The sequence below is a fragment of the Erpetoichthys calabaricus genome, chromosome 6 (genome assembly GCF_900747795.2).
Source record: "Erpetoichthys calabaricus chromosome 6, fErpCal1.3, whole genome shotgun sequence".
In the NCBI taxonomy this organism is placed as follows: domain Eukaryota; kingdom Metazoa; phylum Chordata; class Cladistia; order Polypteriformes; family Polypteridae; genus Erpetoichthys; species Erpetoichthys calabaricus.
In genome coordinates, this window is record NC_041399.2 from 112,707,066 (window position 1) to 112,718,772 (window position 11,707).

The following is an 11,707-nucleotide window of genomic DNA, read 5'->3' on the forward strand; positions in this document are numbered from 1 at the left end:
TTTCCAAAGCCTCGGGACTATCCCCTGTTCCAGGCTGAGGTTGAAGATGCGCTGTAGAGGACCCCCCAGCTCTGATGCACAGACCTTCAGCAGTCGTGGCGATACTCCATCTGGACCCCCTGCTTTTTTTTTTCATTCTGTTTATGTTATTTCATTCTGTTTTATTCCACCCTTCACACTATACGGTAATTATAAAACAGTATAAAATCCAACATAAAACACAAAAAAATGATGAAAATATAAAAAATAATATGCAGCTTCAAGTGTTTCCTACCACCAGGGCACCATGGAGCTTTGTGTGTTATTCTTAACTATGAAAGTGTATGAGAATAGCCCAGAAGTACCCTAGCACTGGGGATTAAGTGGCAACTGTTTGCTAGTGCACATTGTATGAAGATTAGACTTTATTATGTGCAATGTAGAGCTGCTGGAGATTTATAAACAAGACTTAGAAGGGAGCTGAACATTTAGTTTGATTTTTTGGTTGGCAGATAGTGGGTACATTGACCACTTTCTCAACAATGACACAACTAAACTCTTTGGACACAGAGCTTTAATGAAACAACATATAGAGAAGAGAGTAATTTCTGTTTTAGCAGAACGTCTTGAGATACTCTATGGACATCCTTGCCTCAAGTGAAACATTCCTCGTGTATCTATGCTGCGTCTCTTTTTCAGTTCAACAACTTATAGTTCAATATTTTAAAGCTTTTGCTGAAGCGAATGGATTCCAAATTGAAGGGGGATAGTATTTTTGAAATATCCTCTTTTCAACAGCCTTTAAAAACTAAATGTAAGCCACCTTTATTGTCCTGTCATTGACCTTTCTTTGTTCTGTCAGTTACTCAAAAGCTGCAAAAAACCATTTAATAAAACAGTGGCTTTGAGCATACTGTGTGACATTAATTTCTACAACAGATCCCCCAATTATGCCATTTTGGTTTACATGATATATAAATTGGATTAAACACATTAGAACAGCAAACATCACAAAGAAGAAAAAAGAAGGAAAAGAAAGTTTTTTTATAAAAGCAAGCAATAATAACTAATTCACACAAAGAGAAAATTTAGTTTTGTGACTGCTTCTGTGGACCGCTGAAAATTGGGTACCTAGAGAAAACTCACAGGAACACAAGATGAATATGCAAATTCATCTCAGAAAGAACTCAGGTTGAACAAAGCCCTAAAAATAGCTTAAAAAAATACATAACACAAAATTAAAAAGTACAGGAAACACATTCATCTCTCTGAGAAGGACCTGCAAGCAGCGAAAAAAAAAAAAAAAAAAAAAAAAAATTTCCAAAAAGTCTGAAAAAATTCTATAAATTACACTAACTGCTTGGAAGCATACCTGGGGCCTCATGCAGAATGCTGTGCATAGAATTCACACTAAATCATGGTGTACAGACAAAAACAGAAATGTGCGTACATGCAAAAAAAAAAAAACTTCCACATTGCTATGCTACATAAATTATAGTCACCGTGAAAAGTAACGCACGTGCACATGCCTGCCACCCCACTCCGACTCCTCCCAGAATTACACCTCTTTGAATATGCAAATCAAAATAAACAGTCCTTTAACTTCAGCGTTCTGTGAAAAAACAATGGCAAAAGCATGGGGAAAAAAGAAGAATTTCAGTGAATACCAAGGGGAGGCAAGGAAAAACGAACTATTTGTTGGTTTAAACAGTGATATAATCAACAAAAGAAAGTTGATGGAGTGATACAGAGTTGCAGAGAAACTCGAAAGTTGAAGTTCAGAAAGTCGCACAGTGCCCGAACAAAACAAAAAACCAAAATGGTCAGATATCAAAGTCACCGTGAAAAGGCAAGTTGAAGCCCACCGTCTGAGTGTCATATGGAAGCGTATTAGGGTACAGAGAAAAGAAAAAAAATAAATAAATAAACAGGGACACAGTGGGGAAAAAGGTCAAAATTTCCACTTTAATCACATAGTTTATTTTGCCATTAAAGTAGAACATCATAAACTTCATCTTAAAATCGTTTACTAGTTTCTCAAATCCCATCGTATCTAAAGTAGTATGTTAAATGCTTTGTATTCTATGTGTTCTTCTATATACTCTGTGTGTGAATCACTACACGTTTCTTAAATGGGCTTTCTCTTACACCGACAGGACACAGAATACAGGTACATTACCTTCATAGTATTTAAATTATTCAGAGAGCTGTAATATTAAGATGTATACTTGATATTATTTTCATGACAATAGGAATTAAAGCATGAATAAAACATGGGGGCATGTTGGCGCAGTGGTAGCAAAGAGCTGGTGCCCCATCCAGAGATTGTTCCTGCCTCCCGCAAAATGCTTGCTGCGCCATGCATGACCCTCAATAAAATAACAATGCAGCAGTACTGTCTCTTTCAAACATACTAGCCTCTAATTTCTATCCAAGTAACCAATCGCCACACAATCAGCTCTTTAATAAATGTAAAGCCATCTGTAAGCTTAGAATGCCGATTCTTCAAAACATTTAAGGAACATTGAAATATCTTTGTAGTACATGTTTAACTATTCCATCCATCTATCCATCCAATGTTATGCCAGTCCCAGAAAGCATACAGCACAAGGCAGGAACAATCCCTGACCAGAGTGCTAGTTCATCGCTACTGCTGTCCACACGTTTAATTATTAACGGTATACATTATTTAAATGAAGATAAAATGTATCTGTATGATGTAATATACATACTTTACTGCATTTCATCTGAAAAAAGATAAAGAGCTCCAAGAAGATACCGCTTGGAAATCTAAATCGACTTAGAAGCTAGTCATCATCATTTGTAAATACGCACTCTATGGAACTGAATTGCTTTATTGTTATTGTATGGTACAATGAGATTCAATATGCAAATTGAATCTCATTGTACCATACAATAACAATAAAGCAATTCAGTTCCATAGACGAGAGTGCGTATTTACAAATGATGTTGACTAAACTTAAAAACTTGTATGATAAAAAACAATGAAAAATATACAATATGAAAGCATAAGTGGCTCAGGTTGTGCAATATTACAACTGTAATGCAAGTTTATAGTAAAGTACAGTTGTGCTTGAAAGTTTGTAAACCCTTTAGAATTTTCTATATTTCTGCATAAATATGACCGAAAACATCATCAGATTTTCACTCAAGTCCTAAAAGTAGATAAAGAGAAACCAGTTAAACAAATGAGACAAAAATATTATACTTGGTCATTTATTTATTAAGGAAAATGATCGAATATTACATATTTGTGATTGGCAAAAGTATGTGAACCTTTGCTTTCAATATCTGGTGTGACCCCCCCCTTTGCAGCAATAACTGCAACTAAACGTTTCCAGTAACTGTTGATCAGTCCTGCAGACCGGCTTGGAGGAATTTTAGCCCATTCCTCCATACAGAACAGCTTCAACTCTGGGATGTTGGTGGGTTTCCTCACATTAGCTGCTCGCTTCAGGCTCTTCCACAACATTTCGATTGGATTAAGGTCAGGATTTTGACTTGGCCATTCCAAAACATTAACTTTATTCTTCTTTAACCATTCTTTGGTAGAACAACTTGTGTGCTTAGGGTTGTTGTCTTGCTGCATGACCCACCTTCTCTTGAGATTCAGTTCATGGACAGATATCCTGACATTTTCCTTTACAATTCTCTGATATAATTCAGAATTCATTGTTCCATCAATGAAGGCAAGCCGTCCTGGCCCAGATACAGCAAAACAGGCCCAAACCATGATACTACCACCACGTTTCACAGATGGGATAAGGTTCTTATGCTGGAATGCAGTGTTTTCCTTTCTCCAAACAGAACGCTTTTCATTTAAACCAAAAAGTTCTATTTTGGTCTCTTCCATCCACAAAAGATTCTTCCAATAGCCTTCTGGTTTGTCCACGTGATCTTTAGCAGACGAGCAGCAATGTTTTTTTGGAGAGCAGTGGCTTTCTCCTTGCAACCCTGCCATGCACACCATTGTTGTTCAGTGTTCTCCTGATAGTGGACTCATGAACATAAGCCAATGTGAGAGAGGCCTTCAGTTGCTTAGAAGTTACCCTGGGGTCCTTTGTGACATCGCCGACTATTACACGCCTTGCTCTTGGAGTGATCTTTGTTGGTCGACCACTCCTGGGGAGGGTAACAATGGTCTTGAATTTCCTCCATTTGTACACAATCTGTCTGACTGTGGATTGGTGGAGTCCAAACTCTTTAGAGATGGTTTTGTAACCTTTTCCAGCCTGATGAGCATCAACAACTCTTTTTCTGAGGTCCTCAGAAATCTCCTTTGTTCATGCCATGATACACTTCCACAAACATGTGTTGTGAAGAGCAGACTTTGATAGATCCCTGTTCTTTAAATAACACAGGGTGCCCACTCACACCTGATTGTCATCCCATTGATTGAAAACACCTGACTCTAATTTCACCTTCAAACTAATTGCTAATCCTAGAGGTTCACATACTTTTGTCACTCACAAATATATAATATTCGATCTTTTTCCTCAATAAATAAATGACCAAGTATAATATTTTGTCTCATTTGTTTAACTGATTTCTCTTTATCTACTTTTAGGACTTGAGTGAAAATCTGATGATGTTTTAGGTCATATTTATGCAGAAATATAGAAAATTCTAAAGGGTTCACAAACTTTCAAGCACAACTGTAATTGCACTTATAAAGTACAAAAACCAGTTCTACCAGGAACACTTGATGGATTGATTGAGTGTGTTTATAGCTCTTGGTGTGAAACTGTTTCTGAACCACGAGGTCACTACAGAAAAGGCCCTGAAGCGTTTGCCGAATGGGAGAAGTTCAAACAGACTGTGTGCCTCCATGACTGAGGCAACGTGTGCTAGACCCTGTGCCCCAAGAATTCTCTCCGCTCTTGACACAATCTGCTGTACAGCTTTCTGATCAGCTGCTGTATAGCTGCGATTCCATACTTGGATACAGAGGTTTAAAATACTCTGAATGGTGCACAGAGAGTAACAATGCTAAAGCAGCTATGGTATTTGGTATAGTTTGGCCATTTTGTGCACCATTATATTGTTACAGGTTGAGTACAATCAGATTAATTAAATTTATAAACAATATGCAGTTAATTTCAGTGTATTTGATAAAGCCACGTCAGGGATGTAAATCAAAAAATTAAAGGGCAACCACATGCGAACAGTAGCATTGCTTTGACGCTGGGTGCCACCAGTTTGCAAAACTGAGCCATAAATGTTGCGCCCACAATGTTTTGAGCTGGTGTGGTAATGTGTGTTGCTTTATGGAAAGTTTAGTTTTAATACATTGCGATGTGAGCGTGGAAACGGGCGTATCCATCATTTTTGTGCATACGCACTGTTTATACATGAGGCTCCTGGAATGAATACAGAATTCCCCTGTCTTCTTGGAATTTTCAGCACCACCAGTATAATAAAGGTTTGCACTAAAATCACAAAGATACAAACAGTAGGATACCTCAAGTCCAAATCTTATATGATACAAAATAACAATAATAGATATGATGTGTAGTTTATCTTCATTTGTTGCACATCATGTTCAGGATTTTACATACAGAGCAGCATTTGTCAAGCTACAAACTTTTATTTTCACTATCAAGTCTGCTTTGACAACATTTAAAGTGTATATTTATAATAAAAAAAAATTGTGTGTGGTTACAGTTTTGTATTTTATAATTGTTCTACCCATGACTATACATAACCTGCATTAATTCCATCCATCCCTCATTGCCCCTGCATATTCTATTCACAGGATCGCAGGAACATGCAACCTTCTCAGTAGCAATGAACACATGACTAGAATATCCATCAATGCAATGAACATGGATTGCTTGTTGTCCCTTCTGGCACTTCTGTTTTCCTCCCATGACCCCAATAATGTTCTGGTCAACTAATTATTTCAAACCAGTAATAGCACACTGCATCATAACATGCTGTGAATACACTTGACTTGAGCATTCATAGTTTTCATACTCTCTCTCTGTAAGTTTAGCATTCATTTGCTCAGAGGTTGATGCGCTTGCTGCTTCCTGAGCAGCTCTTTTTTTCTCCACCCTAGCGGCACACTTCTTCTATTCTTTTGTCGGCATCTTTTCACATTAAAACTGATTAAGTCAGTGTTTGTGTTGCAATTACTTAGTACGTTTCACTTAATTTTTCATTTAAGCTGGCACTTAAGTCTTCAATCTTGAAGAATGATTTAAGATATGAAGAGGTAGGGGAAGTGACGGCAAAGGTGGTAGGGATGAGAAGCCACCCTGTTGTACGCTGCAGAGAATTGATTCTAAAATAAAATAAAATAAAATAAAAAAAAAAAAGAGGAATAACCTTGGAGGTCAATCATCACCCCGAAAGTGGATAGTAGACGTCACATAGTATATTTGTACCAAATTTCAGGTCAATAGGTCAAACGGTTTGCGAGCTACAGGTGATTTAATATCCTGGACAGACAAACGAACAGCCACGGTAGCGTATTATATATAAAGATTGGCTCAGTGTGACTGGGCCATATAATGGAATGGTGCAACACAGTTATTTCTTTCACTGTCCATTCTGGCCTCCTAATCATCCCATGTCTCAAATTGTCTCTCTCACACCCTCACCACCTAATATCTAATGAGTGTACTGGTGCAATAATGGCTGCTGTTGCATCATCTAGATGGGTGCTACACATTGGTGGTGGTTGAAGTGGTTCCCCTCTATCTAAGCCCTTTGAGTAGTAGGACAAGCACTATAAATTTAATTAATTGATTATTAATTATTTTTGTGCCCATTGCTGCCTTAAACAGGTTCCAGTCCCCTTAACACTGAACTGGATTAAGCACATTTGAAAATGTTATGTCAATGAACCTACAGTACTTTATACAATTTAAGGTCATGGGAAGCCACATCCTATACAGGCAATGATAGTATACACATGACACACTCCTGTACACACTATTTGTGTATGAGAGTAATTAATTAATCATCACCCAACATCTTTGGGTCGTGGGTCAAAAGTATAGGAACTAAACGGTGAAGAGAAAGAGACCAATACTCCACTCCTAAACAGCAAAACTGGGCAATATTATAAAAACAAAATAGCAAACTGATATAAGACACAACAATACAATATCACTAATCACTGCATCCCTGTTCTGTCCACGACTAAACTGGCATGGAAATGTGGACAATAAATATTCTGTATTAAGGATAAGAAATGTTTACACATTGCACCATAAATCTAAGGTAAAGCTTAACTATGAACTGCACTTTATCCCTCCACTGCAGCCCAACACCAGTGATATTACTGAACATTAAGTTTTTAAAAATGTCTAAATATATTTTCACATGCAAGCTATAAAATTAAAAATATATATTTAAATGTGATAAACAACAGCAGCTCACCAGGACCAGGACACCTAGGATATTTTCCAGAAAACCAGTTAAAGTAAATCAAGATTCACAGAAATCAAGCTAAGTCTGTTCTTAGAAAACTCAGATTTAGCCAAAGCTGAATTTCTGAGACAGAATAAGTCAGAATTATGTTATCCGTGAGGCTGAATAGCTGATAACTCGCTAATTCCATTTTTTGGAATGTGCTCTGGATTTGCCTGTTCCTGAAAGAAACATTTGAGAAAAAACATCTCTATTATTGGGCCAGTTGATGCTCTAAAACTAACCTGTAAATAGAAGATTTAACAAGAAGGATTAAGGCTTTGAGGCTGCAATAATTTAGGAGCAGAGCATCCAATTAGAAAATCAAAGGCCATAAATGTCATTTCTGAAATCCTGGTAACAATTACATTATTTAAGAAGCAAAAAAAGATGACAAAATGTTGAAAATGCTGTACCCCTTCCTGAACAAACAATTGACACAGGAACACAATTCTTTCACCAAATGTTGACCAGACAAACCTATCCAGACCTCGATCAGGCATTTTGGCACGCTCAGCGAAGGCTCTTCATTAACGCTACCGTTTCATATCCGATACCGTAATATATCTGAAAAACCTTCTCAAACATGACATGTTCAGAGTCATCCATTGTGGATTTTACCCGACACTGATGCAAATCATGGAAAATTACTGTCATTTCTGTCTCATTTCTGGCAAAGCGATTGCAAAAGTGTGCCAAACTTTGAATCGACGTCCGCTCACACACACAGGCTGTCTCCCCGAGGCAGAAATAAATAAGGCCCTTCAACGTGGAACTCCTTGGAGTCGCAAGATGTGCAATCAAATTTAAACAACTGTGATATTTTGAGCAATAATATCTGAAAATAGACTCGCTGGTGGAACAAGGTGTCTGTCTTCAGGAGAAGGGTCCGGCTGCAGGTCGCAGACTTGGCCTTCCACGCCCCCGGCCTTCCACGCCTCCTGCCTTGCACAGTCCGCCCCACAACTGCCTATAGTCCGTAGAAAGAGAAGAAGAGCTGCTGTACAGTTTTTCCAATTCGAAAAAGAAAAGGAGCTGAAAACGTTTTCTGACACGGAACAATGGCACAACAGAACCAGGTATGGACTCACAGAATAAAAAGCTCTGTATATTTAAAGAAACTTTAGATCCATTAAACAAAACTAATGAGATGTACGATTATATACAGTATAGTGAATCCAAGTGTTCTCTGTTTATCGTCATTACTGACATATCCTATTTTTAAGCATATCGTTTTAATTATTTTTTACCTCTTGTATTGTTTCTTTTTAATATTTGCCGTATTATTTCATCTATATTAACTTTTTCACTTATTTATGAGATGCTATGTAGAGAATCTGCAATGTTAGTGTACAATATGAAAGGTATTTATGTTTATCGTCGTCATTAACGTATGTTAAATATCTTAACTTAGTTAAGTTAGCTATTTATAAAAGCACGTTAGCGCTTTCTGCCAAATTAGTATTACATATTATTTTTGTCTTGATTTCCACAGTCACATTTCACCATAAAGGCAGAGAATATAAAAACAACTTTGATAACATTGATTAAATATCCAAATGAATCCAAGTGCCCTCTTTGTAAAAAGCACAGAGACTACAGCATCCTGCTACGTCACCTTCAGAGTCATGAAGGCCACATTGTCAAGTATGCAGGTAGTATATATACTGTACAGGGTATGCTAAGACTGTGTGCTTGCAAACAATACTGACGTTTAGATTTCTGAACTGGAACTTTTTTTAAATACAGGTTAAAAAGCTGAGCATTTTCCGTTGTTTGGCAGGTTTTACTATTTACAGATGTAACACAGGGTATGTCCCAAGTGGCCAATTCCATTGTTGTTTTTGTTTAAAAGTCATTGTCAACAGTTTATTGTATGTCAGTATTTAATATTTTTCTTTGATTAAATTTTTTTACCCTTTGTATTAGGGCCTCCCTAGTGTGTGCTTGGTGTGTTGGTGTGTGCTTGGTGTGTGTGCGCCCTGCGGTGGGCTGGGATTGGCTCCAGCAGACCCCTGTGACCCTGTAGTTAGGATATATAGCGGGTTGGATGAAGGATGGATGGATGTATTAGGGCCTTCCAAGCCAAATGAATAGCCATGGCTGTGGAATTTCCATGTTGATGGTATGACCATCTCATATTGTAACTATCATTTTTTGTATGTCTGTATTTAATGTTGTGTCCAGGTTTCCAAAGGACCATTTTGTGGTGTCTCTGTATTTCATCCTTGAGGCCCCCTTCAATTTTAATGAGTTATGTCTCAACTTTAGTCCTCTCTTCTTTCATTGTAGTATTTGTAGAGGGAGGATTATATCTGGTTGCTGGTTCCGATTTTTGTCACCTTCTACAATTTGTGTTGGATATTTGTGTTATGTTTAACTTATTTTATTATATTTGGTTTTTTTTTTAATTTCAACATACTGTCCATAGTGGTTTTGAAGTTCCAGAAATGCCCACCTTTCAAAATCCAGATCATTTAAATGTATGCTTATAATGGTTTGCATAAATATTTTTGTAACATTAAACTCCTTTTAACAACGTGACTCTGCTCAGTCCTCTTTAGAATGACATGCTGGCTTTGTGGAAGAGCTGGTGTAGAATGTTACTTGAGAACTCCAGCACCAAAGGATAAATGAAATTTAAATTTCCTTTAATAACTCTAATTTAGTTCTGCAGCAATATGGCAAATATACTTAGCCATATTGTAAATCAAAGACGAATAGTCCAAATGTTTACCATTATAAACTTAGTGCTTCTTTTTGAAATCACTGAAGTAACTGCTCACATCAGACTGAGCGAGCAAACGCCCTTCTAAATGAAGGCCAAGAACCAAAAAAAAATTAGAAGGTACAGAAACAATGGACAGCCAGGACATGGTCATTTTTTGTGCTTATTCTTTTGGTTCTTTTTTAACATTTCCTTAGGTAAATATTATTTTCTATGTTTTTAGGTTTAGACTTTATTGAGCCATTAATGAGAAGACAGAGTAAAGACTTGGCACTACATCTGAAATGAACAAATGTCTTGCTATTCTGTTCCATAGCACTGCATTCTGCAGATTTCAGATTTTTTCTTTTAGAAGAAACGTCAGCGTCCCTTCTCCAACATCCAGCACAGGGCACTGATGAGCAGGTACAGACACATCATTTTATAAACTTCCATAAGAAAGATAAATTACATTTTGTTGATGGTGGCTTACAATGCCTGTGGTATAGTGAATAAAATGTATAAAAAGACTTAATGCTTGTCTCAGATGCCGACTGTTAATCGTTAAGCAGTAGGAGTCAAAGCCCAAAAGACTAAAAGCCTGTTTTATATCTTCTGACAAACTGTAGTACTAGTACAACTCTTAAAGGCCTTAAAACATTTGAAATGCATTGTGTGCTGTATTAATAATAGTGTATTGTAAGAAACATTGAAGACTTGTAGAATCTGTGATCAAAAGCAGCAATGTTAATAATGTATAATAAATTAAATTTGCTGTACATTATTTTTTTTACTTTCCTTACATTCCTTGTAAATGTGGAGGAAAAGGCTATGAGCTTTATGATGACCATTTAAAGAATTTCCTTTCTTTCTTTTTTAATATAATGTATTACAGCAGCATGGAATCCTTCAGCATTTCACCGAGGCACAGAAGTGGTGTGCTGAGAACATTTCTGTGTTCAGAGGGCGAATCTCACTCCCTGCATTACTGTCAATGGACAAAGACGACACTGAGGAGGCCCTTCAGAAATTTGATTTGCTATCTGAATTTCCAGAAGAAGAGGAGAGAGAATATGTCTTTAGACATATTTTTTTCACTTATGGAAGACATGCATCTGTTTTTAGATTAACGTGAGAGGAAAAAGGAAAATGACTGAGTTTTGTGAGAAAATGTAACAAACATACATGTCCCTCATTGTTCAGTTACAACCTACAATTCTTGTTCTATATTTTATATATTCTTTAACTTTTTTGTAATAAATGTTTCAAACCAACTTCATCTTTACAGTCCATTGCCTTAGTGTTATGTATTAAAATAATGTTTTATAAAGCAGGGCAAGGCAATATTTATTTCTAAACCACATTTACAACAGCAGCCAGAACTGAACCAAAGTGCTGTACAAGAAAGGGTAAAAGAAGCAGTTCAAATATACCGTATGTACACATCACAAAACTGCAAGAATAACCAGCCATTACATAAAAGATAAACTTAAAATACCCATATATACAGTACATATTTATAATCCTGAATGTACGTGAGCCAACATATACAAACAATGTCAACCTCTTGCAGGGTCAAAT

At 36.8% G+C, this 11,707-nt stretch overlaps 1 long non-coding RNA gene across 1 annotated transcript; it reads left to right on the forward strand.

The window, feature by feature from the left end:
• Positions 1–8,305: 8,305 nt before the first annotated feature.
• On the forward strand, positions 8,306–11,348 carry LOC127528354 (uncharacterized). Its single transcript, XR_007935242.1, has 3 exons — positions 8,306–8,498; positions 10,371–10,552; positions 11,022–11,348. It is a non-coding gene; the product is annotated as an uncharacterized LOC127528354 (long non-coding RNA).
• The last annotated feature ends 359 nt before the right edge of the window (positions 11,349–11,707 follow it).